Source organism: Eutrigla gurnardus (genome assembly GCF_963514095.1).
Source record: "Eutrigla gurnardus genome assembly, chromosome: 2".
Lineage (NCBI taxonomy): Eukaryota > Metazoa > Chordata > Actinopteri > Perciformes > Triglidae > Eutrigla > Eutrigla gurnardus.
This window is the reverse complement of record NC_139916.1, coordinates 9,388,014-9,414,530: the sequence shown is the minus strand read 5'-3', so window position 1 is coordinate 9,414,530 and position 26,517 is coordinate 9,388,014. Positions and strand designations below refer to the sequence as shown.

The following is a 26,517-nucleotide window of genomic DNA, read 5'->3' as shown; positions in this document are numbered from 1 at the left end:
CTTATCAAGATATTTGTAGGCAACAAAAATATTAATGATACTGAAAACACTGTCAAAGGGTTAAACTTGTAAGATGAAAAGGCTCCAATCAGAATAGAGGTAATAAATCCAGTGAAAGGTAGGTTCGTGGCTACAATCCAAAATCTTTTGCAACCAGAGAAGTCGCCCCCTGATGGCCGTTGACGTCAATTGACTTTACTTTTTAGACCCGGACGTTGCTGAAACACTTCTCATCATGGATTGTGAGCTTATGGTTGCTTGTGCTACATGTTTATTATAATGAGTCCTCTTAGAGACATTTGCATTTATTTCAACAATGTGTTTTACAATGCTTGTCCAACAACAACAGATGTTTGTGCGTTGTGTACTTAATTTGAGGTCCACCTTGTGGTCTATGTGGGTTTTAAAGATACTCAGCAGGTCAGCTACAAAAAACATATTTTTCTACTTATTTGTCATTAATAAATGTGTACTACTTCCCTGTTGTGAATTATCCTGAGTGAATGTAGGAAATACTATGTAGCTGCATTTCTAAATATTAGAAGAAAGTGTTGTTTTAAATGTGGGTGAATCATAAATAAAAGAGTTCCAGATTTGTCTGGAGACAACAAACATCTTAAGAGGAAGACCGTGACACTGCCAGGCAGATATGGACCGTATGCTTAACACAGTTGAGATTATTTTCACAGCTGACTCACACTCTCTGCATCGCCGGCATTAGTTCAACACAAAGCCAGGTCGTCTAGTAAACACTGCACAAACCGCAAATGACAGGCGCTACACTCGTGGAGGAGTTCAAACCGCTGCACGACAGTTGATCTCGACTAACTCTCCGCACACATCCACGTTGGTATTCTAAAAACGATCAGCATGATCCCCCCCCGGTCGAGGGGCCAACGCCAGAAATACAGACAATCACTGATGAAAAACACAGACGGAGGGAAGAACAGTGGAGCCTTCTAATGTCTGTGAACCACATTCAACCTGCCTGGAAAAGCATTTCATAACACAGTAGACAAACGTGTAAGAAATGAACAAACATATAAAATTCTGCCTTTCCTCTGGGGTTACTCTCAGGTCATCCAGCCACAAAATAGTTAGCACAAACTCAGATTACAGCACACACTCACACACACACACACACACACACACACACACACACTGAGGGCGGGGCGACTTCCTTCTCTGCTCAGGTAAACGTTATGTTCGTGTAGCTAAAAGCTAAAATGCTCTGAATCCTGCACATTGCACCTTTAATTCACCTTCGTATTTCCATTTTCTCTTAATTTATACATCTTGTATACTGTACATTAGTTACTATCCAGATTCTACTACTATTAATCATACAAAATATTATCAATAATAAATAAATGCTGATGTATTAAGATAAGATGTTATTGATCCTATAATTAACCGATAGAAACACAGCTGTTTAAGCTCCAGCTGCAACATTAAATTACATTACAATAAACACTATTCTGAAATGGACAAACTTTTACTTTTTGATAGCAGTACTTTGTACCTTTATTTCAGTTACAATCTCCAGTATTTCTACTTTAACCCAAGATCTGAGCATGCCCCCCTCCCTCCCTCCCTCCCTCTGCTGGTGTTGCTGGTCCTGGACTCCAGTCCAGGTTTTGTGGAGGACTTGCCTTGGCACGCTGTGCAGCATCCCCACACGTAGCAGCGGCAGCAGCAGCAGCAGCCACACACGCTGTCCGCGGAGCTGCTATGAAGTTACACCATTAAAGTAAACAAAAACATTTATAGATAGATTATTACTAATTACTAAATGGGAACGCACTTTATATAGACACGGCCGTGCCGGTGCAAGTATCTTATAGACATGCTGTAATGCCTTTATATAACTTAAGTGTTGGCGCTATAAATGTATGATATGCAGGAAATATAATATTAAAGGGGGCGAGGAGGTGAACGGAGGCCCGTGTGGATGATTTGGAGTTCGTATTAACTTTTAGGGGGAAAAAACTGAAGCAGCGTGGTCCCTTTTCTTTTTTCTCTCTCTCTCTCTCTTTTTTTTTTTTTTTTTTAAGAAAAACAAAAAGTGAACTTCCTGTTTCGGGGTGGTCCACAGACTGGAGAAAGGGAGGGAGGGAGGGAGGGAGAGAGGAGGGGGGAGGGGGAGAAGGGGGTGCGCATTCCCGCATTGGCTGTGCAACCAACTCCAGGGCGCTTTGAGGGACTCCGTAGACCCGAACATGGGGTGCAGTTTTGTCACCGTGTGCGTAAAGTGACTCCGTGGAGGGGGAAAAGGCGATGGAAAGGCGCTTCTGACGGCGGGATAAAGTGTCGCTTTCTGTGAAGAATTCATCTCCATCCGAGCGCGTCTTGCCAGAAAGTCCGGGGGGAGAGAGAGAGAGAGAGACAGAGAGAGAGAGGGAGGCTTTACTGGAAACTCAAGACTTTCCTTGGACACTCCGAGCTCCTCCAAGGACTCTGGGAATCCAGTGAAAAGTTCCATGCTGAACGTCCCTGCGTTAACCTGAGGTAAGCGGCGCTGCTGGTTTGAAATCACGGGCGACCATTGGTGCAAATGGCTTATTATGAGTGTATTCCTGTTTGGGAAGTTAATGGTTTGAGCTCGCAGTCCTTTCTGAGGTGGGGGGAAAAAAACAGAAAAAAAACGTGCGGTTGTGTTATCAGTGAAGCTCGTCCTCTTTTGGCTTCTAATCTCGTCAGGTGACGTTTGCGCGTTTGGAAGCGTTCGTCTTACACTCATTAGTTCACGCTTCTTGTGCACTTCATTTCACTCATTGAGTTGCATTATTTCTGAAGAAAATGTCTTCAATCTGCTGGTTTTGTTGTGTGGATTCATTCCTCCTCCTCGTCGTCTTTTCTATCCATTTGTGGAGATGCGAGGACTATAATGTCTTTATATGTTCATCTGCCTGCCGGGGGAAGTGCTTCCTTTAGGGGTTTTAAAATCATCTGGCACGGCCGAGGGTCGCAGAGAACAGCTGTTTCTTGTAACCTGAAATACTTGAGGTGCCAATATCTTTGTCAGGACACCCACATCACAACACCCTGGCTGGGACGCTGTGTGTGGGGCTCCAGGAAGGCAGGAAGTGCCTTTAAAAAGATGAAAAAAAGAAAACATTTTGGTAGAAAACAAGCATGCGTTTGAAGCCTCCCATAACCCAGCTCTAATCTGAGCTAGATTATGGAATCTAATCTAATTAGCTGCATGAGAGTTGAGCGTATAGCTGCTGATGTGGGAAGATTAAGGCTGCTGGTCTTCATGTAGTGGCCCTGGACTCAAGAGCGTAAACAGTGGACTCAATGGAACGGCCCAACACTTATTTATTCCAAAGTGACAGTGAGAAGTGCTCAGCACACAAACTCACATCCTCCCTAAACAGTATTTGCACAGACACACTCGCACAGAGAGTGTGGATTTGTGAGCCACAAAAGGGGTTCTTTTTGATTAGTCAAACAGTGGATTATACACAGATTGTTATTTATTGTTTCAGTGTGTAAGTGTGTGTAAGAGGTTATGATGTTTTGTGAAACTTGAGTTCCCACGTGTTGAGAAGTGGAAAACAAGCACGCGGGCACCTCAGACGTTTGTGTTTGATTAAAAGGAAAACGGGAAATATAATTGTGATGCTTTTTTTTTTTTAAGAGAGAGAGGATTCCTTCTCAAGGTTGAGTCGGGGGGAGCGTTTGGAAGGAGGAAAGTGCACTTGTCCTTTGGCCACGTGTGAAAAGCTCCACGGGGGAGCTTCCTCACCCTCCCTGGTCTTTATCAAGTGTGTTAAGGCCAAAAGGCTCCTTAATGGGAATGCTCTTAAACAAATAGAGCATACAGGAAGCAACTGTCCTCCCGTCCAGTCACAGGAGAGGGATACGGGGGTTATCACCGCCGTATCAGAGCACTGATAAGTCGCTATCAGGCTGAATACAATTGAATTTAGTGGGATGAACACCTTCTCCCATTAAGGTGCAAACAAAAGATAGGTGGTGGATTGCATGTTTAATCCGTATGCTTAAAGGGACAGTTCACCCCCATAAATACACATTTTTCATCTTACCTGTAGCGCTATTCATCAGTCTGGATTGTTTTGGTGTGATTTGCCTACTTTTGGATGTACCGGCCATAGAGATGTTTGCCTTCACTCGAATGTAATTGGATTATAAAGTGATAAATCACTCAAGATAATCCGTTGATGATCCATTTACTGTAGCTGTACATCCTCCATGGCCGATATCTCCAAAAACTATCCGCTCGCTACAAAACAATCAGGACTGATGGCGACGAATCGCACTACAGGTAAGATTAATGTTGTGTTGATTTTGTGGGGTGAACTGTCTCTTTAAGCAAACATTTGAAGGCAGGGGGAGTTGGAGCGATGACAGATGTCGATCTGGAATATGAAACATGTCCGTCCGCCGGTTACGTGACACATTGGTACCCAGAGAGGCAGCAAGCAGCAACAAGTGGAGTGTTTTTGTCCAGATTCCATTTTGGTCGGCTCAGCAAGAAACATGCGTCACGTGATGCCTGCGATCCCCCCTTCCCCAATCCTCCTCCTCTTCCACAACACCCTCCCACCTTCCAGTGAGAGGGAGGGGAGGGGGGAGAGAGAGAGGGGGGGGGGGGGGGGGGGGAGAGAGACCACCCTCACTGGGATCACAGCCCCTCAATCAGACCCTTTCACACCCTGTGAACCTGAAACAATCAGGGTTTAATAGCAGCTGTCTGTCTGTGCCGGCCCTGGCTAAAAACCATGTAGGCTCACAGCGCGAGGCCGATCGGGCTCCGGGGCCGCCGAGAGACCAGCAGACAGGCCCGGGGATGCTCCACAGGACACACAAGCAAAGTCTTTTCTCTCCTCATCCTCCAGTTTTCCTCCTTGAAGACTCGCCCCCTCGGATCGCCGAAGGTTATCTTCGGTTCATCGGGTAGAGTTTTTGCTTTCAAACCTTTATCCGCGTTGCGTGTCGTCATTTCATGGCCGTTATTCGCCGAGACCCGGAGTGAATTGATTTCCGTCGTGGTTTGGGTTTTTTTGGTTATCACTGAGGTAAACATTGTCCCGCGGGAGCCGCAGTTACCGTGCATGCCAGTAAATCTGCTAATCTCCTCTTCCTAGAAGTATAACACTGAACGCATCGGATGATGCTGGAATGAGAATGAATGGCACCAGAGGGCAAAGGCATTAGACACTTTAGAAAGCTTGACTCACATTAGCCAAAGGGCACACATAATAGAAAAGGGGAAATGTTGCAGTCATGGGAAATCTTCTGAAAATCATTGTTCACGGTCACTTAGAGCTTTCCCACCCCATTAGGAGACCTATCAGACAAATTGATCTGCAGAGCCAATCAGTTCAAAGCAATAGAAAAACGAGAGGTCGGCTGGATTATGTGTAATTATTTTAGTGGATGGATGATGGGAAGTTGAAGCCACAGTGTTGGTTGTTCTGGGAAAAGCAGGATCACATAATGTTCCACTATTTAGTGGGATTTTATAAACTAGACAATTAGTCAAAAATACATGAGGCCATTATAAAAGTAATTGTACATGTTTCAGTTAGCTGGGTTTCATTGAGGCTCATCATCTGACATCTGACATCCCATAAATCAACCCCATTGACACGGAGCACATTGTATGTGTATGTATAACAGTATTCAGTGTTAGATTAGAGTTGAGCAACTAAAACACTTGGTTTAGTTTCGGGAAAAGTTGCAGGTTATGGTTTGAAAAAAGACATTAATAGTCTGCGACAGGAAATAAACTCCGGTCTTCCACATGAAGGTCAGATGCTCTACGTTCCCACCGGCCTCCTCCCCGTCTGTTTATAAACAACAGCAAATCCGTTTCCGTAGGAACATATTGAGAATCACGTTACTTTTGAACAACAAAGATACTGAACATATCTGTAAATGTGGTCATTTGTTTCATCTACTAAACACAGAACACCTGCAGAACATAACCGACTCAAGCATGATGAATCATTTTCATATTTTTTATTATGTTAAGGCCCTCAGAACACTTTGTTAGGTGAGGGAAACGGACTTCGAAGCATGTTACATGTTTACTTTGATATTTAATATTCAACCAAAAACAGGGTCTTTCTCTGACTTTAATCAGAAACTTTGCCTAAAGTTTATCCAGGATGCAAACACACGCCTCTCTACAAATTCAGCGCCGTAAAGAAGGAAGCTCTACCCGTCGATTGAACAAACTTTGTCGTTGGATGTAAAAGTTGAATCTGCAGAATCGTCCAACATGAACGTACTTCCACGATACAACAAGCAGTCGTCCTGCTTCTGAATGTGGAATACTCACCTCCTCTATAATACCCAGACATAAAAGGTCACATGTGGCTCAGCAAGCAGCATTACCAATGATGCCTGTTTAATTTTTATAGCAAAAGCAGTGTTTGTGTGTGTGCCTGAGGGAATATGCATGTGTGTGTGTTGTACAGATTTAAGCATCGCCGCTGACAGTAAAAGGCAGAGTCGCTCCCCTTTCCCCGTCGTCCCTCCCCCTCCTTTGAATGAGGGTGGCGGTTTTTTGGATAAATTTGTGTGCGTGTGCATGTGTGCAACAGAAGTTAGGCACGCCGACTGTTAACTATCATCTCATGTGGTCGATATTAGAAATCAAACTTGTGCTAATAGGATCCAGGTGAGATCGGGGAATTGCTCTCAGATGCGCCAAACAACCCTGGCTGGAGCTTTGCTGGTTTTCTCACTGTTACTTTACCTCGGCTTGCAACAACGGGCTCGCGGTTTCCTTTGAGAGGCGGTGGTCGGCTGCGGAGGACAAGGCGAGACACAAGCGCCGTCTGTGGAGGAGGCGAGGAAGATCTGCAGTTTTGCAATCAGACTGCTGCCGATAGAAGAAACACACGGATTCATGTTTCTACATTTGCAGGGTTTTAACCTGCGAGTGTCTTTGGCCGCATGTGTGTGTGTGTGTGTCGATGTGTGTGTTCTCACCCGCCGATGACTCACGGTGCGGCGTCCTGAGAAGTGAAGAGGGGGCGGTGTTTGTTATTTCACCAGGTTGCCATGGCCGCGGTGCATTCGGGTGCTGCCATCGCCAGTGTAATTACAACGCGAGCGTCTGACACTCGGCCTCCTCGCTCTCCGACGTCCACCAATGAGAGCCGTGTTTCCATCATCCTGAGGGCTTTTTTTGATGTGATACGATTTGAAGCCTTTTGATTCCAACACACACACAAAAAAGAACATCTTTGGTGAAACACTGCTCCGGGGTCAAACGTACTTTTGTCTCTCTTTCTTCCGTCTCCAACAAAACTGCAATCCCTCATTTGAACTCTACGTTAAGAGGTGTATATTACTCCACCTTAGCTGTTTCTGTGTAACTCAATTTCCCATTTTATGTGATAAGCTATTAGATTTTACTGCTGGAATAATTATTTCCGACTTCAACGAAGCTAGACAGAGAGAGAGAGTTGAGAAAGAGTGCAGAGGCACATCCATGTTGCGTGCGTTTGTTTGCCTTTTGGACAACAACTCTGTTATCTGAGAGCAGAACGATCAGAAGAAGTTCTTGGGCAACTTGCAAGTCCACATACCACACACAGCAAGTATCAAGTCATTAATCTATCAAGCAACGCAGATATTACTGATCAGTGTGTGTATATAGCAGCAGAAAAATACCTTTTCCATCACATCCCTGGTCATATTGTGCTGTTATTTAACAACGTACACTGAAGGAAATTCCCCCTCCCAAAAAATCAATTTCACTTCATGCTTTTATGTCATAATTCAATATTATTTTCTTCCTGGAAAGCATAATGTGACTCATCCTAACATCCGCTCATACCAACCAATAATATGACATCCTTCAATCAATCTGCAGCTTTTAATGGCACGGAGCTGGGGAAGGTGGTGAGCTCATCCTTTCAACGACCAAATCGAATCCCTCCCAACGTTACGTCCCGTCGGCCTGTTTCACCTTCAAATACGAAGCTTTAAACATGTTTTAACCTTTTGTTTCATATGATACAATCTGACAAACTGCATGAAGAAAATACAGTTTGATTCAGTTCTTTTATATCAGGAAATATCTGCTTAAAGAAAAGGTAAACAAGAAGATGACAATTTCACCTTTGCATATTTGGCCATTTTCAGTCCTCTATGTAAGCGTTTGATCAGTGAAGCAATCCCAGAATGAGAAAGAGACAAAGAGAAAGTTGAGTTTAACTTATTTCAGATTTTGAATATTGAGTGAATGAAGTTCATGTGTGTTTATTATAAACATCATCACTTCAAATTCAGGACATCTCAGTGTTTTGCAGGTTTATAGTTACTAAAAACAAAATTTGAAACAATGGATGACCCAAACCACATTGGCTCCGTGCTCATGAGAAAGGAAGAGTGCGGTCAGCCTTTTTCAACCACAAAAAAAAAAAAAAGTTCTTTCTCGTCGCATGTTTTCTTCTCCTCTTTTTTGTTACTTGTCTTCCAAACTTTCCGGTATAAATCTCCCTTCTCATTCCCATTCTCTCCCCTGCTCCTCTCCCAAGCCTCGCCGCCTCATGCCTCTCTTTCTATTCCTGTTTCTCTGCTCTGTAAGTAAGTGACAGCTGTGAGAAGCGCCAGTGGCCTGCTGATGCCACGTTAACCAGATCAGATGCCATAACAGGAAGTCGGTGCACATGCATGGACGTAGGCGCGGGTGACACACGCACATGACTTACTACCGCGGCAAGCCAAATGCAGGCCGAGCCGTCACCGATACGCTGACATCCATCTGCTGTGGGTCAAAGGTAACTGCACGCGGTCAAACGGCCTCATATTTACTACGACGGATTGGACGTGACGTCCGCTCGGCGGGGCGCTTTGATCAGACTCCGCTCTGTGGAAAAGTCGCAGACTCTCGCTGATGACTCAGAGAAAAAAAAAAAACTCTGCACCTTCATTTGAATTCATAAGGAACATCTGTTGATTGTTTTCACAGCGGGGTAACGATGATAAATCCAACGTCAAAGAGAAGCATCTGCGACCAAACCCGAACTCATTTGGGGCTTCGGAGCTGCAGCATGTGATTACAGTAACATAAAGTGATGTGGTGTGCTTGTTTTGATGGGGGTTTTTTTTTTTTTGCGATAGCCTAAACTGAAGTGGACCGACTGGATGTTTTCTTCCGTAGCATCAATCAAATATTGTTTACCGTTGTTGTTTGTGGTCCGGTGCCATAAAATGGAAACTAGCTGTTATTGAGAAAATAATTCACTTCAGGAAACAATAAACGAAAGGAAGGTGGAATTAACTTTGTTTCAACAAAGCATAAGTCGTCTCCTTTTGCAGTAGAAGAAGAAGAAATCCCGTACAGTAACAGAAAAATACACTTCCTGTGCGTTTGCTGCATGTTTGCAAACTTAATTAAGTCTTCAGAAAAATAATATTATTGGCACACGGTAGAGAGAAGAAGAAAAAAAAAACGGCTTTCCGTTTTGATTAACGGTGGAATTTGCTGGAAAGGAAAGAAGGGCAAAAGAGAGTAAAGGGGAGAACATTTCATAGTGTGGAGGAGGGAGAGAGAGAGAGAGAGAGAGAGAGAGAGAGAGAGAGATGCAGATTGTTTTAAATCCGCAGCGAGTCAGCCTCTCAAATTTATGCCCATGGGCTGCTTCTTGGGTGGGCTGCCGGGAGGGCGGTGCGCTAGCTGGAGCAGGGGAAAGTTGCCGACTCCAGACTGCTCGCCTCGCTCTGAAGCTTGGCTTTTCCTGCTGGAACACATTTACAACTCAACCGTCCTGACTGGCTGCCTGGCCCTGCCCTGCTCCACTCAACTACACCGCCTGACTTTTCTCTCGGCCGCTTATTGAGTAACCACCCGTGTTTCTGCCTTTTTCGGGGACGATTTATCTGCAGTTTTAATGACGCCAGAATGTGATTTCGAAGCACAGGGAACATTGCTGGAACTCACAACATTCAACATCTTGTTGTGGTTTTTATTTCTTTTAAAAATCACACTTTATTATATCCGTTTTAATGAAATTCCAGGCGAGAGTAGGAGTTTGTAGTCCAGAAACGACAGCAACGATTCATGCCCGAGAACTTGGATCAGATAAGATTCTGTGTTCTCTGTGTTTCATGCCAGCAATGACTGTTTGTTTTGCTCAGCATGAGAAAGATCCGGAGCCCACATCTAGCCGGCGAATAGATTCCCCGATGTTTAGGATGAATGAGAGCAGCTCGCCCGACCGCCAGCTGTAAGGCAGCGTGTTTTTTCACAGGAAGCTTGTTCTGGTGTCGGCTTAACGTTACATGTCATAAAAAAAAATGTGGAATCCTGTTGAAAAAAAAAATATTTCTAACCTCAAACAATACAAACCTGTTTTAGTTCTCCCTCACATTGTGTTGAGCCCAAAACAGTGAAAGGCCTGTTCAGAGTTTTGAAAACAGGGAGGTTTTCTCCGTCTGAGCAGCAGCGCGGGGCTGAATACACAGCGAGGGGATGACATCAGCAGCATGTAAATCAGCCTCGCGGCCGGGCCATAATCTAAACTTTAAATTCAGAGGATGGTGGGGTCGGTTCACCGCCATAATGTGCTGACACACACACACACACACACACACATGTCCGTGCACGCTTACACACTTAACAATAAGAGGCCAGAAGGAAGTAAACAAGTCGTTATTTAAGTATGAGCAGGGATCATTTATCCTCTGATTTACATTTTTGTCAAGGCTTTAATCACAAAATGACAATAACAAAAAAAAAAAACAGTCTCACACACATTATCCTTCCAGTTAAGAGTCTGCTTTAGAGGAGAAATGCACGTGGGTGTATTTCTTCTTCCCCAGCGGTCTTGGTTCATTCCAAGCCTGTGCGTCTGGCTGCTTCTTGGGCTAATTCGCTCTGAAGGTATTACGGTTATTGGAAGGCTTGTAAACCATTAAGTCTTTATTTACAAGAGAAAGAAAAGAGGGTCTGGGGGAGTGCGCGGGGGCGAGCTGCAGGTCTTGGTACGGGCGGTGACCCCACTGTAAGTGATCAGGATTTCTCAGGGACATCTGGTCCTATTTGCAGCAGACCACTCCTCAATTACATAATTACGCCCATTAATTACACGAGGAGGGCCTTCATTTGCTGGTGGCCAATAACTAACAGAAAAAAACAAAAAGAGAGAGAGAGAGAGCCAGTAGAGAAAGACTGTAACACACACATGATTATAGAGTGTGTGGTGAAACATGGCCTCCCATGTTTCAGAGCAGCCCAAGGTTGAGAAGCCACGTAGTATTGCTGTGTTCATCTTTACGTTAAGAGTCGACGTTCAGGGTAACGCGGCGACACAGCTGTGGGTTAAACACTCGTTCTCCGTGTTAAAACAGCTTGTTGTTTCTGTTGTTGGCCACACACAAAGCTCCTTGCGGGTCACTTCTGCTGGAGAAGACCCGGCTCACCTACATGTTGGGACTAGAGGGACGGAGGTGGGATGGCCAGCGGTGGGTTTCACGTCCAGGGTTTATGTTTAAGCGGAACGGTGATGGTTTCAGGATGATTGGAGAGAACAGAAAGATAATCCATGAACCTAAATATTTGTTTTTTTTTCACATTTAATTTGTCCTCAAACTAAAGTTGGGGATAGTTTATTTTCTCACAAGCATTTGACAGATTTGTGCTGTATGTATTTTACTCCTGGTGTGGTTTACTTTGTATTTACCTGCATGTTATGCTTGTTCAGTCAACTAAAGACTTGACTTAAAGGTGACTTTTAGAGGCGAAGTGCGGCCAGAGAGTCTGTCGTCCTGTGACTGCTGTCTGACAGCTGACTGCTGAGACTGTATTCCTGTCCTGAAACACATGAACATGCCTCCGGACAGAACAGTGTCCTTATTAACGCGTGCCTCACGTCGCTGCTGCCTGGTGTGATTTCTGCGTTAAAGGACGTTACTATTAGTTGATGTCATTGTTCCTCCTGTCCAAATTGGCCGTGAAGAGATCCTTTCCTAAAGTTATTTTAATGCACTGTGAGGGATCGGGACAAAACTGTTATTTCCATTACTTATTATTTTGTCGATAAGATTTCCAATAACAATGAAAAATGCTCATCTTGTGTGTCCAAAAGCCGTCACCAGTTTACCATCATGTATCACATGCCTTTGGGCTGAGGACGCACGGCGGCGGCAGCGGCTCTGCGGTTCCCATGCCGTGAACTGACCTGCTGCTGCACTCGGCACCAAACAAATGTTGGAATGACAATGCAGCCATCGCAGCTGTTGTTTTTTCAGGTCCAGAGCTGTTGTCCTCTCCTCCTCCTCCTCCTCTTCCTCCTCCTCCTCCTCTTCCTCCTCCTCCCTCTCTCCTGATGCTCCTCCAGTCATCGTCCCTGTCCTGGTGCTCGGGGGTGCAGGGCGGGATCGGCCTTTAGGGACAGGCGCTCCCACAGCAACACACCTGCTACGGGCGTTGGAGGAGAGCGTGAGACGACGGAAGAGTAACCGGTGGGGGCGAGGTAGAGTCTTTCTGTGAGTGTCAGGGAGAGAAAGAGCGAGGGCAGCGTACAGTGAAAGGAAGAGGCTGTGAGAGTGAGTCTCTTGGTCTTTGGACTACGGGGAGGATTGGAGGTACCATGCTGGGGCATTTATGCCGGGGCTTATGGGACCAGACTGAATACACAGAGGGTCAACAAGGATCCACGCTCACGTCTCTTTTCACACAGTACAACACTGTGTGTTCGCACCGTGACAGACCGGCGACCTGTGCAGGCCGGTTCTCTGCTCGTCCCCCAGTGCATGCTGGGAAACGCGACAGCGTGATGAATGGATGAGAAAAAGCTGCCAGGCTTTGTAGCGTATTGTTCTATACATCCTCATATTCGTATAAAACGAGGACAAATATACATTTGATCATTTAACGGTGTTAGAAATAAGAGTTGATGGATTAGAATCAGCTGGTTTCACCTCTAATATTAATATCTTCCATCTTTGGGGGTTTCTATGATCATTTTTGATCATCATCTGTTGATCCAACAAGATATTATCATGAGGCTCTATAGGAACTTATGATGGGCATTGCTATCTATTTTCTGACCAATGGATTAATGTATTCATCGCACAGTATTCAGTCAATTAACTGATCACTGAAATAATTATTATTCTCATTAAATATAAAATACAATTGATTGAACTTCTGCTATTGGTTACCAAGGTCACCAAAGTTGAACTCCCAGCGATGCGAAATGTTTTATTCGTCCCGTAAAACAGAAGATCAATGTCATGCATGTGTGACCGAATCAGGACATATGAGCTTAAAAGAAGAATTACTCACAGTATGATGTATTCTCCTTGACTTTTACTGTCTTACGAACGTGAAGAACGTCTCCGTTTCTCAGTGAACGCAGCCATTCAGTCTTTCATTCAGTTTCTCCTGAAATGCGATGACTCGGCAGCAGGTTGTGACTTTCTTGGACTTTCCCGACTGCTGATCGTTTCCCCAGCAGTTAAACCCCCTTTGTCCATCACTCTGTTCCCGTTGCTATTCAGGACGGGACAGGCAGTTGTTCCACCGTGGCGTATTTATTGGCCCTTATTAGCTCGCACCTGTAGTCCATTAAAAGCCCCGCTTTGCTGACCGACTGACAGACAGATACACTCGGGTCGGGTGAGTGAAACACGTCATTTGGGGATATGAGCGTGAATGTGTTACGCTGCGGAGAATAAACGTCGGATGTTCAAAGTTTTCCAACGTGGGGAAACCAACAGGATCCCATTCAAAGGGGTTATTTATCGGCTTCTCTACTGTGGCAGCTGTGGAGCAGAAGTGTGGTGAGCGCTTGTGTGTGTCAATGTGTCTGCGTGGATGTTTAGCGCTGTGTGCATGTGCTCGGGGTGAACAGTGGGCGAAGGGGCCCAGATGTTGGATGTTGTGCAAGGCTTGCGTCCCCTACCAACTTCATTGGTATAAAAGAATGTTAAATTTAAAGCTGTGATGCTGAACTGACACGACAGCCACGAGTCACAATCATTAGTAGTTAAACGGCAGCAGAACGAGAAAAGAATCCGCTAAACCGACTGAGAAATATCGATTTAAAGTGTGCAACGAGTCTTTGGAGACATCGCCGGTTGCCTGGCAACTGGTCCTAGTAGAGAAATAGTTTGGCACATAAACCCCCATAAACTATTTATTGTTGTTCTCACACTAAACCAACAAAACACAGTGTGTTAAGTAAGCTTTAAAAGTGCAGGTGGATTTTTGTTACCTTTGGACAGTGCTAGGCTAATTGTTCCCCCCGTTTCCAGTCTTTGTGCTAAGCTACGTTAGCCTCATATTTATAGTGGGACCAAGGAACATGAGAATGGTGTCAATCTACGGCATTCGCACCAGGCTTTTTGTACAGTCCTGTCTCTGCCTGTTAGTCGTTATTTAAATGTAATTATTCATAACATGTGGTCGATTTGAGGTTTAATAGCGTTAATAAACACTCATTTCTTTGTGGGCTCAAATATACACACATCAGAAGCATTAATGTTCAGCGTGAACTTCCGTCAGTCGCCAGGAATTTGATTTCCCCACGTGTGTCCTGATGATGCAGGATGACGACCGCCAAAACTGTCTAATCAAGACCAAATGAACCAAACTGCAGGTGTGAAACACTTCATTGTAGTCCAGTATCCTTCAGGGATCCAGTGTTTTTTCGATGATCCAAAATCTGAATGATCACTAAACTTTTCCTCCAGAGCGACGTCGTCATAGGTCAGTGTTTCCATTTCCATCTTGACTCAAATCCTCCCTTGAAAATCGACTTTAAAGTGATGCGTCTGAGGATCTTTGACCAACAAGCCAGACGCCTGTCTCGCCCATTGTTTTTGGTGGATCTTTTACAATTACCATAACTCTAAGTAACTTGAGAAACACTAACAGTAATAAACCGATCAGCAAGTGATTAGATCCCTTCTCATGCAGTTCCAGTTGGTGGCGAGTCGAATCCTTGTGGTTCCCCCCCCCTCCCTCCCTCATCTTGTGTGTCCCGGCTCACACTCCAGCTTCCTGTGGGATAGAGCCGAGCCTCGGGGCAGAGGGATGTCTGTTTCCAACCAGCAGCCTCTGTCACACATGCTCCAGCTTGTCAGGCTGAGTGTGTGTGAGGGTGATTGGGTGTCACAGTGAGTGTGTGTGTCTCTCTCTGTCCTTGTGTGTGTGTTTAGATGGTCAGAGATAAGGGTGTTGTCTCTCTGCGGGTGGAGGTGACTGTCTAGGACATGATGGAAAACTCACATTAGTAGGGAGATCACTTTGGTCCAGGTTCACCTCGGGTTCCTGAAACACTCGGGGACGAGACTGTAAACCACGGTCTGTTGTTGGATGGAAAATAAATAGTATGTAAACATGACACTTGCTCATAGATTAGTTGACAACTTGTCAAATTGAATTATATATGATGAGAGTTTTAGTTTGTGGAAATGTGAAAATCAAATTCTATCTATTCTATCTAATCTTTTTGCTACTAAGGCTTTCAAATGGATGATTTACTTCCTTCATCACTCTCAAACACTATCACACAGGAATAAGAAAAACAGCAGATTTGTACCATTGAGATGCTGGATTGTTTGGCATGTTTTAGCTTTTAGAAATAATAAACGATCAAAATAGCTTCAGCTGAACTTCAGCCTTTGTAGTGAACCTGAAGGTGTCAACGTAGCGTTCTGCTCGAAAAAACAAGTCGTCAACAAAATGTCCTCAATCATATTTTATGAGCTGATGTTTTTATTTATATATTTTTTAAACACAGGAAACTAATTCTGTGGGTTCAGTGCTTTAATTTCACACAGTCAGGCTTTTGGCATGTTTATGTGGTTCCACGTCATGCCTGATCACTCACAGGCTGCATGTTAGGAGACGGTCTGCGGTGCACAAACACCAACAGGATATGTGTGTACTTCTGTGTAAGCAAAGCTGTGTGTCTTTAAGTTCAACCTTAACACACACACACACACACACACACACACACACACACACGGTGGCTTGCTTTACCTCAGTACTTCTTCCCCTGCTGGTTGGCCATCAGAGCAGACTAGTGGTGTGTCTGAGGTGTGCGGCTTACCACCATGTCATTGCCTGGAGGGCTCTTACTGTCTGTTGTCACCTATACACACACACACACACACACACACACACACACACACACCACACACACACACACACACATGCACACACACACTTTTCTCTGATTGATCCAGATTTAGGGAAAGTCTACAATCAACTTGCGGAAGTACAGACACTCACATTCAGAAACCAACCTGGTAAGCAGTTCCTACTTATTTGTACAAAATGTTTCACTTTAATATGGATTCCAAAGCACCAAATCAGCCACTTGTATTAAAATAAGACAATATAAAACTTCACCTTAACCTTAAAAGGAATACCAAAACAACTGAAGACTGGAGCCCTTTTCATATATTAAATTTGAAGCATTGCTGGCGTCATCAATCTGTAAAAGTTATGACTTTTTCTTGTTCATATATTTCTGTTGAGTCAATGTTCCGTATGGGATTATTTTTACTGACATGACATACATTTGAACACCTTTTTTAAAAGGTTGAATATACACGATTCTAAGCATTAATACAGCAGCAAACAACTATTAGCTATGTAAAGCTATACTGGGGTTATATCTACCTGAGCATGAGAATGAAGTCACTCGCCCTCTGTGTGCGTTGTTATCCGAGCTTCGACTTGCTTTGTTGACGTAGCTGGTAGCCTGGTTTTAGTGCATGTTCGTGCATGTGTGCATCACGGAAGCGTAACGCGGACTGTTAGCGCAGTACTTTGGAGTTTGCACTGTGAGCTGCGAGCCATTGAGAGCCAATAGAAAATGCTCGCAATCTTGTGTGATTCCAAACATGCTGTTTGCAAAGCATTTTGTGGAAAGTCACAATTTCAGTTGCTATGATTTGTGGTTAAGTATGTTGTTTCTTTAATTGTCACTGATTTGTGGTTTATTAGACTGTATTTACTTAATGCATAAGAGAAAATAAGGGATACATTTTATTACGGTACTCTTAGTGAGGCAAACGCGACATGAAATTCTTATTAATGTGCATTTAATGCAGACTTGTGATGCAAGTTTGCCGTAGCAGAGCTGAGACTACACACAGTGTGTATGTACGAGTACAATCACACACCTTTTTTCCCCGAGTACAACCCTCTAATACTCCCAACAGGTCAACAAGGGAGTTGTTTAACCTCGGCCAAGTGGGGTTTGGAAGTTGCGGTGAAGAGAAATTAGCAAGTAGAAGATAATTCAGGGGTCCATCCTCTCCTCTCCGTAAACACATTGAAGAGCAAACGTTTTTAACTTGGAGTGTTAGCGCCAGAGCTCTTCTGCTAACTGACCCGGGGCTCTGAAGAGCTGCACATAACAGGAGCCTACATTGGCTTTTGTGTGCAGGAGGGTCTTTACATAACCAAGCACATTGTCTAGCAACCAGCCGGCTACTGAAGGGCCTTGTAAATGGAGGAGGGGGGTTTGCTTGAGTGGAGGCCAGTAGCCGGGTTGAGAGGCTAGTGCAGCTAAGCTAGATCATGACTAAAGGCTAGTTTGTTAGCCTGACAAAGGGCCTAAGGGTACTGATGCAATGAGCTCCCTCAACAGCAAAGCGGCAAATAAAAAGAATTTGTAGTATTCATTTTAGTATAAATTAGGAGAATAATCTGGTGCAAAGATTAATTATGCCAGCTGGAACACACAAATCCTCATTTTCTAAAGGTGTCTTGAAAGCCTTGAGTCTTACTTTTCATTAAAATTCACATTTTTTGCCAATGTGAATCATTTCTTAGTTACCTAACGCCCCTCGCTACGCTGCCTACCCCATTACTCCACAAAGCCCGGCCTTCTTCACCCTGTTTCCAGTGTTTGGGTCCGAGCCAGAATTCCCTTTGGAACTGCCCAGGATGTTGAGGTATATTTTTCCTCCCCGCTCCCAGCGATTCGTTTTTTCAAGATGTTTTCTTTTGGCAGGAAAAAGAAATGTTTGCATGTCTCTCTCATTGCACCGTCCAGATCACACCCAACATACTTTGAGATCTTTAATAAATAATGTCTGGAGTCATTTCCAAAAGGTTTTAGTGGACGGAAAGTAACTTAATTATTAGAAAGTATTCGTTTTGTTACATGTCTATAATTCTGCAGGATTCATTTCCATCACCCAGGTCTCACATTACCAACAAAATATATTTTCTCTGGAGAGGAAACCTCTTCAGTTTGCCTCAGGGCCTGTCCACACGAAAACGTTTTCAGTGCGTAAACGCAGAAGTCTTGTGCGTTTCGCCCTGCCGTCCATACGGATCCGGCATTTTCGCGGCCTGAAAACGCACTGAAAACGCACAACAACGGCGGCCTCCGTGCTCGTAGCAGATATTCTGCTCGTCTGTACGTCGGCGTATCAGGGCTGCTGTATGAAAAAAAAACGGAGCCGAGAGAGGGGGGCGATATTCCGGGAAAAAAGTTGCATATATGCTACTTTATTACGATGCTAACAAACAACCACTAACTAACTTCCCATGAATGTAGGCATTTATTTGTCTAATTAATCCATCCCAACGTGTGACAACGCCTCGTCAAGGTCCTTAGGGTGACGGCTGTTGATGCTTATTGTTGGTTTTATTTATACGGGACAAATTGTCATCTTATGGGTGTTTATTGATCGGGTGGTCGGGCGGAGATTAGCCGTAACTCTCACGTGTTGCCATAGCAATGGCAAACATCCGGTCAAGCTCCGTCTCTTGCGTTTTTGTAGCAGAAACAGCGCCGCATAAGGGCCTGGAATATGTACTACAGCGCGCTGAGTCGTTTTCAGGGGATTCGTCTGGACGCGGATTTTCTTGAAACCACGCCAAGGCAAAACGGAGAAAAAAAGTTTGTTTTGCTTCGTCTGGACGGCCCCTCAGACCAACTGTCCTGGAAACAGTTGCGACGGTCATCTGTGTGGCAGCACACCATGCTCTCACCGGTAACTGTGGTTGTGACGCGGCTCCTCATTATCAGGTCCACACTTCACCTTAGATCAGATGATAATGACCCATTTATCACCGACACTTGATGCCCCTGTCATTCCTAACAGCTCCCTGCCAGGACAGAGGAAGCTTTTACTGCTGTTCCTGAGATGTCGCCATTGTCTCCCAATACACAAAGACAAGGTGTCCTGATGGCCCCCGCGTGAGTCCCTGGACGGCCCCTAGTTGCACCACTGAGGATTTTCTCGCTATTGTCACCCAGGACTGCAATCACAGGGATACAGCCTGAGTATGGAGGCAGGGCTGGGGGGGGGGAGGTGGATGTGGCTTGTATGGGTGCTTTGAAAAGATGTGTGAAATAGGAGTATGGGTATTAAGGGTCTTGGCTCAGTTGGGGGTCTATTGTGCTGGAGGCTGAGCCCCCTACTGGCACCCATGATCTCCTCCATTGACACAGAAGCTCTGTCCCGCTCCCAGTGTGGTTTTTGTCAACCTCTCTCTCTCACTATGCCATCTCCCTCACTCTCTCTCCCTCCCTGGTCTCTTCATCTCCCTTCTTCAGCTCTCTTGTTCCTCCGAGTCAGAGCTGAATCTGGAGAGTCCTCCTCTCTCCCGTTAGAGTATAACTGATACACACCGATGCGTTTAATGGCCTTGAATGGTAATGATGAGGTCACTCTAGCTATGTACTAAATCAGGGCTTAAGCCACGATTTTAGTAACACAATTACATTTTATTTTAAATATAACCATTTGATTTTATTTGTCACCCTACGTTATTTTTTATTTTTTTATAACACAAATGGCCACTTGAGGGTCCAAAAGTAATTTCAAATCCCTCCTTAATGCAAACTATCCAGGGGGGAGATGTTTTTACATGACAAATTATATTAACGCTTCAGGTTAGGCGTGATTTGGGGTGTGGCCTACCTTTGAGTGACAGGTGGATGATGCACCAGGTCGCTCCAGGTCTCCTCTGCAGCTCCACCAACCATCTCTTTGCCCAGTTTATAGAGTCGGTTGGTGGTTGGGGTTAAGGGCCTTGCTCAAGGGCACCTCGGTGGTGATAGTGTGGGAGGGGCGCTGCTTTGAAGTCCTTTTTCAGGTTTTTGTTTAATATAAAAACAGGATATTTAGTCTAAAAAATACCAGAATCAGTCAAACAGTTGGTGGCAACATTTAAGAGAAATGGTTGATTTTCCAGTATTTTTGAGATAAAGCAACATATTAATGCCCGTGTTTGCCCAGCAGGTTTGCTCACATGGATGTAACATTGAAGTGTAAACATATCTAAAGTGTGTCATATACATCTTAAGGCATTTGTTCCACTATTTGATTTGCAAGCTTGAGGTATATTCTACCTGTAAGTACATAATTATTGCATGATGTAAAGTATATTCATCTCTTTCCAGTCCCTCTTTTCTCTCACGCCCCCCCTCCACCGATGTGTTGGGTTCGGACGCAGATTGCGAGCGCGTCTCGGACCGATTGTGAGCGCGTGTGTGTACATACACCTATTTGCACAGCGTTATCCAGCTTGTGCGAGGCCAACAGGAGTCGTGCGATTGTCAATAGCAGAAGTCAATAAAAAGCCGTCATCGACAAAGACAGAACAAACAGCTGCAGTTTGTTCAGGATTTCCTAACAAACACTCCAGAAGGAGGGCTGTGGATAGAGAGGGAGAGAGAGGGAGGAAAGCAGCGGGGACTTGACTCTCCCTCTATAACAACACATAACAAGGTCTTGTCTCACTCATCAGAGGGGAATTATTACACCGACCGCATTCTCATCCAGCTCTGCAAACACTAACGTGCAGCGGTGAAAGGAAGCAAAAGTCCACGTCCTAAATTATTAATTGATTTGAGTAAAAGTTAAAACCTTTTAGAGTGTAATTAGATATATATTGTACTGCTGTATTGTTATATTACTGAAGCATTAACTTGAGCAGCATCTTTTTTATGCCATTGGTGTCGTATAACTGTTGAATAAAGTAGCATGAATTGTAAATTACCACGAGGATCAAGAGGTCACAGTGTCTTTCGGTTAATGAACTTATGGCTGACATCCTGACATAACCATAAAAGTGTCCCCTGTAAACGTCTTCAGCTGGTGACGACGAGTCAGGCTGACCGCCTCGTGGGAGAAAAAGAAAGAAATCCGTCGTAAGTGTCGCTGTTTGCCAGGAAGTTTACACGTGTCGGCAGTGGCGGCCTTTAGCGTTACTTCCTGTAAGTCCCTTCACTTACACGTGCTCCCTCCTGCAATAAGATGCTTTTTACTCTCACTTTCTGAAGTCGTGCACTTTTGTCGAACCCTTCTTCGTTAAGAGCATCTGCTAATCAGTGTGAAATGTGAATGACAGTGTCCCCCCCCGGCTTTGCACTGTCCCTCGGGATAAGCGGCCACAATGGGAGCGCCGCACTAGAGCCCTTACGCAAACAAAGTGTTCTTGAATGAAGGAGGCATTTAAAAATGATCGCTCTCCACAAACAGAACGCTGCCCTCCTCTCTCTGTCCTTCTGTCCTCCTCTTCCTCCTCCTCCTCCCTGAAACACTCTTTTTTTTTTTTTTTACATTCTCGCCTCTTCCAGTTCTCGTCCGTCCCCCGTGCCTGTTAAACACCGGAGTGACAAACACTCCCTTACTCTCGTCATCTAAAGGGGTGATATCCGTGTCCCGTGTTTTCTCACCGCTCTCAAGGGGCAGATCGGTGGAGCGACGGCGAGGGGGGAAAGGGCGCCGCGGTGCTGGATATAAGTTGGAAACGGGGGAATGAGTGGCCAGACTGGGGAGTGAGAGGGGGAGAAAAAAATGAGGGGGGACCGAGATCGGAGGTGGAGAGCGGAGTGATTAAAATTCATCCCACGGTGCAAACAAAAGGAGGGAAGAAAAAGCAGGAGAATGCAGCGGAGAAGCGAGAGTGAGTGTTGGGGAGGAGGGAGGGAGGGAGGGGGGGGGGAGTGTAAGAAAGATTTGGGGTGAAAAGAAGATTGTAAGCCTCAGCAGATCCCTGAACAGCCCCCTCCTCGCCCTCCCTCCCTCCTCTAAATGACTGCCTTTGACTCACAGCACAATTATCCTCTGAGACAACGGAAAACAAGGGAAGATGGGGGGGAAGAGGAGTAGGAGATAGATAGATGAAGAGCAAAGGGGGAGAGAAAGAGAGAGAGAACATTAATTATTCGGCAGGCGAGATTTACAGAGGCAGGCTGAACAGGGGGTCAACAATTGACTCAATTACAAGACAAACTCGCCAAGGGCCCTACACCGCCACTCACGGCGGACCCTGCCGCTCTCGGGCAGGCTGTTGATTTTTTTTTTTTTACTCCCCTTCTTTTCTTTGCCGGTAAATGTTTGCCCCTCTTCAGGTGCCCCCGGCAGACGCAGGAACTCCAGCCCTCGGCTAGACTTTAACCTTTTCAGCCGCTGAATGATTCCCCCTCTCTGTTCTCCATGAAGAGCCGGAGGGAGAGAGGGAGTGAGGGAGTGAAGAGGCAGAAGAAGGGCGAGAAGCTTTCTCTTTGTCAGGCTTTATAGCTGGTAATGAATAAGAAACGTCTGGTGACCCAAGAGTACACTTCTTTTTTTTTCTCTCTCTCTCTCTCTCTCTGTGGCACAGGTGGAATTTTCTCTTTCATTCTGGTCGCCCTTTTGAGCAACGAGGATAAAACTTTTACAGACGCCGAAGGAATTAAAACAAATTCAACCTATTTGTCCAAAAGTTAAAGCGGATTTTACACGTAACGCCTAATAACATCAGGCGTTTTACAGTGAATCAGTGCGTGTCGACTTCACACTGGCACTTTTTGTTCATGCAACCCTGTGATTGTTTTGTGTTTGAATGTAATCAATTACTTACATTTCAAAAAAGTATTCAATGTGCTTAATAAATGTACAATTTTATAATATATTGAAATATTTTACTTCAAGTTAAAAGTCCTGAAAATCAGCATTCACAAGAGACAGATTTAAAAGAAAAAAAAGTTGTATAGGTTTGGGTCAAGCTCCCAAAACACTGGATACTACATTTCCCATAATGCAACACAATGCATCTTCCATTCAATCTACACACCTTCAGTTTCTGGGTCATTAAATGAGTCTCAAGCTCCAGGTGAGATAACCCCCGATGACGTCATCAATATTCTAATATCGTCATCATATTTAAGGCCAAATGACATCATATGCCTCACCTCGCCTCTCAAAGAGGTTTTAGCGACACAACACCTGCGTTCTCCGTCTGCAGTGACGGCGAACAAATGAGAAGTTACGGGAGCGTTCACTATTGTTCCCGGTGACCCCGCATTGATAAGGTTGGACAATACAGTGAGGAATGGGATCTCAACAATAGGTCTCCAGTTCGTCTCTGTTCAGTCAAAAGGACTGCTCAAGCATAGTGCCGCTCAACACTGCTCTCTCTCTCTCTCTCTCTCTCTCTCAATCTCTCTCTCTCGCTCTCTTTTCTGTTTCTCTTCGTCCAACAACCCCCTTTTTTTCTTCACTTGTTTCTCTACCTCTGTCTCTCTCTCCATCCCTTCTGATTCACCCCATCCCTCCTTTGTAAAAGAGAAAGGAGAGCATAAATACCACACACACACACACACACACACACACACACACACACACACACACACACACACCGCTCCACAGCAACGTTACTGCCTCCAGATTGTTTCCATCTCAAATGAATCACTTTGCCTCCTTTCCCCCTCTTTACAGGAACCGGTGGTAAAAGTGGACTCTCCTTTTATCTTTACTGTCCCTTACGTAGAGTCCAAAACACAGTGTTTTTATTTATTGAGAACTGTATCCATGTGAAGATCAACATGTCTTCAGATGAGTCTAGTAGTTTGAGAAAGAAGTTGTTTTAATTACAATGATACTGAAGGTCGAGACGTACGTTTGACTAAAATAATTAAAAGTTACATAAAACAACTTTTCGGTCCTGAACAGACATTTATGAGAAGATGTTGACTCTCAAAACCTTTAAGTTCATTATAAAGTTTAAAATAAAGAACGTTTCTTCTTTGACTCCCATTGACTTCCTGTACATTCTGAATAATATGTTAAACAAATATTTTTGGGGGAGCACTTGGTTTTTATTTGTGATATTTCGGTGCAGGGGAGAGAATGACAGCGGGGAAAGAGTAAAGGGAGGTTCGGTTTACGGGATGCGACTTCATGACCAGCTGCTAATGCTCGCTAACTTTAGTTTGTTGTGTTACGGAGTCAGTCGATCGACTTTCGGAGTCTACTCATGCCGTGCAACGTTTCAGCATTTTTTGTATCTCTTAGAGAAGAAGTGATGAAATCCCCTACAAAATAAAAATGCCTCATCGAGAAAGAAGTTTGAAAAATCTTCCGCTAACAAAGACAGACAGTGTGTGTGTGTTTGTGTGCATGTGTGTTTGCATGTCTCTAGTGAGCCATACACAAGTCGCTGACGTAAATCGTGCCCTTCTTATTGTGTTTGTCACATCAGGTCATCGAGGCTGTCAGCCACCTTTTGAATTCCCTGTGTGTGTGTGTGTGTGTGTGTGTGTGTGTCTTCTGTCTTTCCATGTGTGCATGTGCACGTCTCTTTAGTGTACGTGAGGCGGTTCAGTGTAAATATGTGGCGTACAGCTTGCCTTTATGTGCTTGAATCTGTGTATCAGCGAGAGTGAGTGTTTACGTGTGTGTGTGTGTGTGTGTGTGTGTGCGTGTGTGTGTGCGTGTGTGTGTGTGCGTGGGTGTGTGTGTGTGTGTGTGTGTGTGTGTGTGTGCGTGTGTGTGCGTGTGCGTGCGTGGGTGCTGGCGCTCCCTGCGCATCACTGAGCACTGCACGGAGACACAGGCTGGAATTCAGGGCTGAGACGCAGTGAGAGGGAGCCCCTTCCTCATGCATGAGATAGGATCAGTGTTTACGTGCACAAATAGCAGGAGGCTTCTGTGGTTTGAAAAACAGCTCCTACGCCTTTCAGAAAACGGGATCGTACATCAAACACCGTTACGTAGCCACTCGTTTACCGACTGGAAACGCTGTCCACACCGATTGTGCAAATTGGACAGTTTTGCTTCGAAAAACTGGTCGCGAGTCGTGAACTTTACCGACCGATATCAGTGACGGAGTCTAATCTCTGACTTACAGCCATCGAGCGAATCCTCTCCTGCGTTCTCTGAGCAGCACTGATGCAGTCTGTGTTAACTTCCTAACCTGTTACGGGTTTTGTGGAAAGTGTCTCTATGCACGCCTTTTATCCTTTTATCTGCTCCTCCTATCATTGTTTCCACAACTGAGACATTCTAATTGATGATATGATGTGGGAACCGTGGCTGGTTTTGATATTAGTAGATTATACACGTCACTGTGTTAAATGCAGCCTGTAGCGTTTTCACTGTCAACAAAACAGTTTTCTGTTTTTCTCACCAGAGTTTGTGGCTTTGCTACCTTTTACCCACCACTTTACACCACTTTGTGCTTCAGGCACGACGTTTTTGGGATTCCTTGTTCACACAAAAGTTTGAGTGGCGTGTTATGGTGCGCCTACATTTGAATGAGACACAGGAAGTGAGAAAACTGGTGAAGACATGCTCAACTATGAATGAGAAAATCTTCTGTGTTCCCAATTTAAGGAATTAGCATTGATTGCACAATCGATCAAACGAGCAACCGTTCAGATTGTTGAGGTTCCTCTTATGTTTTTCATTTCACAAGTTTATGCATCTGTTCGGGAGCAACATTTGCTTCTACAAAGTGTGATTTTATTTGTCTGTGTGAATGTGTGCAAGCATCAGTGTATGAATGTGTGTGTTTAAGCTCCTCCACACAATTCGCAGCCAGCTGATTAGCTCATTTGTTGCCTTTTAGTTATGTTAATGCCACTTAATTAGAGCCCTGGTGAGAATTCAACACACACACACACACACACACACATACACACACACACACACACACACACACACACACACACACACACACACACACACACACACACAATCACCTTGCTGTGGATGTCTGATTTCTGACATACTTGCCCCTTTCACTGCCTTCTGGATGCAGAATTATCACTCACTTTTTCACTTTTTTTGCCAGCAGGGGGTTTAAAATGCTCAGAATGTTGATCCGAAGAGGACAGAAAGCCAGTAGTTGTCGTCGACATGCTGTATAAGATGCACACGCTTGAAGGAACTCAACTCTCAGTTCACCTTCCATTGTTGTTCTGTTGTGCTAGGGGGTCGTTGTATTTCTGATGTTCATTTAATACATCACACTACCGCCGACGCTGTTGTGTTACACGTCGGCCATGCTGGGAAGTCACCGTGATGCCGTTCAGTATAAACGCTGTGATTGAGGCATATTGGGGGTCTTCCTTCCGTGATTATGGCGCCCCACCTCGTATGGAAGTGTTCAGTGCAATCGTCAGCAGCTTGGCGTCAGAAAGTCCTAGGATCTCCAAGATGTAGACTCTGTGTGTGTGTGTGTGTGTGTGTGTGTGTGTGTGTGTGTGTGTGTGCGTGTGCGTGTTGTTGCATGTGTTTGTTTAGTTAGGCGACTCCTCCGGACGGCCATGACTA

At 44.8% G+C, this 26,517-nt stretch overlaps 1 protein-coding gene across 1 annotated transcript in view; it reads left to right on the top strand.

Annotated features, from left to right (window-relative positions):
- The first annotated feature begins 2,167 nt into the window (after positions 1-2,167).
- Positions 2,168-26,517, top strand: part of gli1 (GLI family zinc finger 1) — a 45,500-nt gene continuing 21,150 nt past the window's right edge. The window contains exon 1 of the mRNA XM_084040093.1: positions 2,168-2,508. The gene's annotated coding sequence lies outside the window, so the exon portion shown is untranslated. The remainder of the gene's footprint in view (positions 2,509-26,517) is intronic.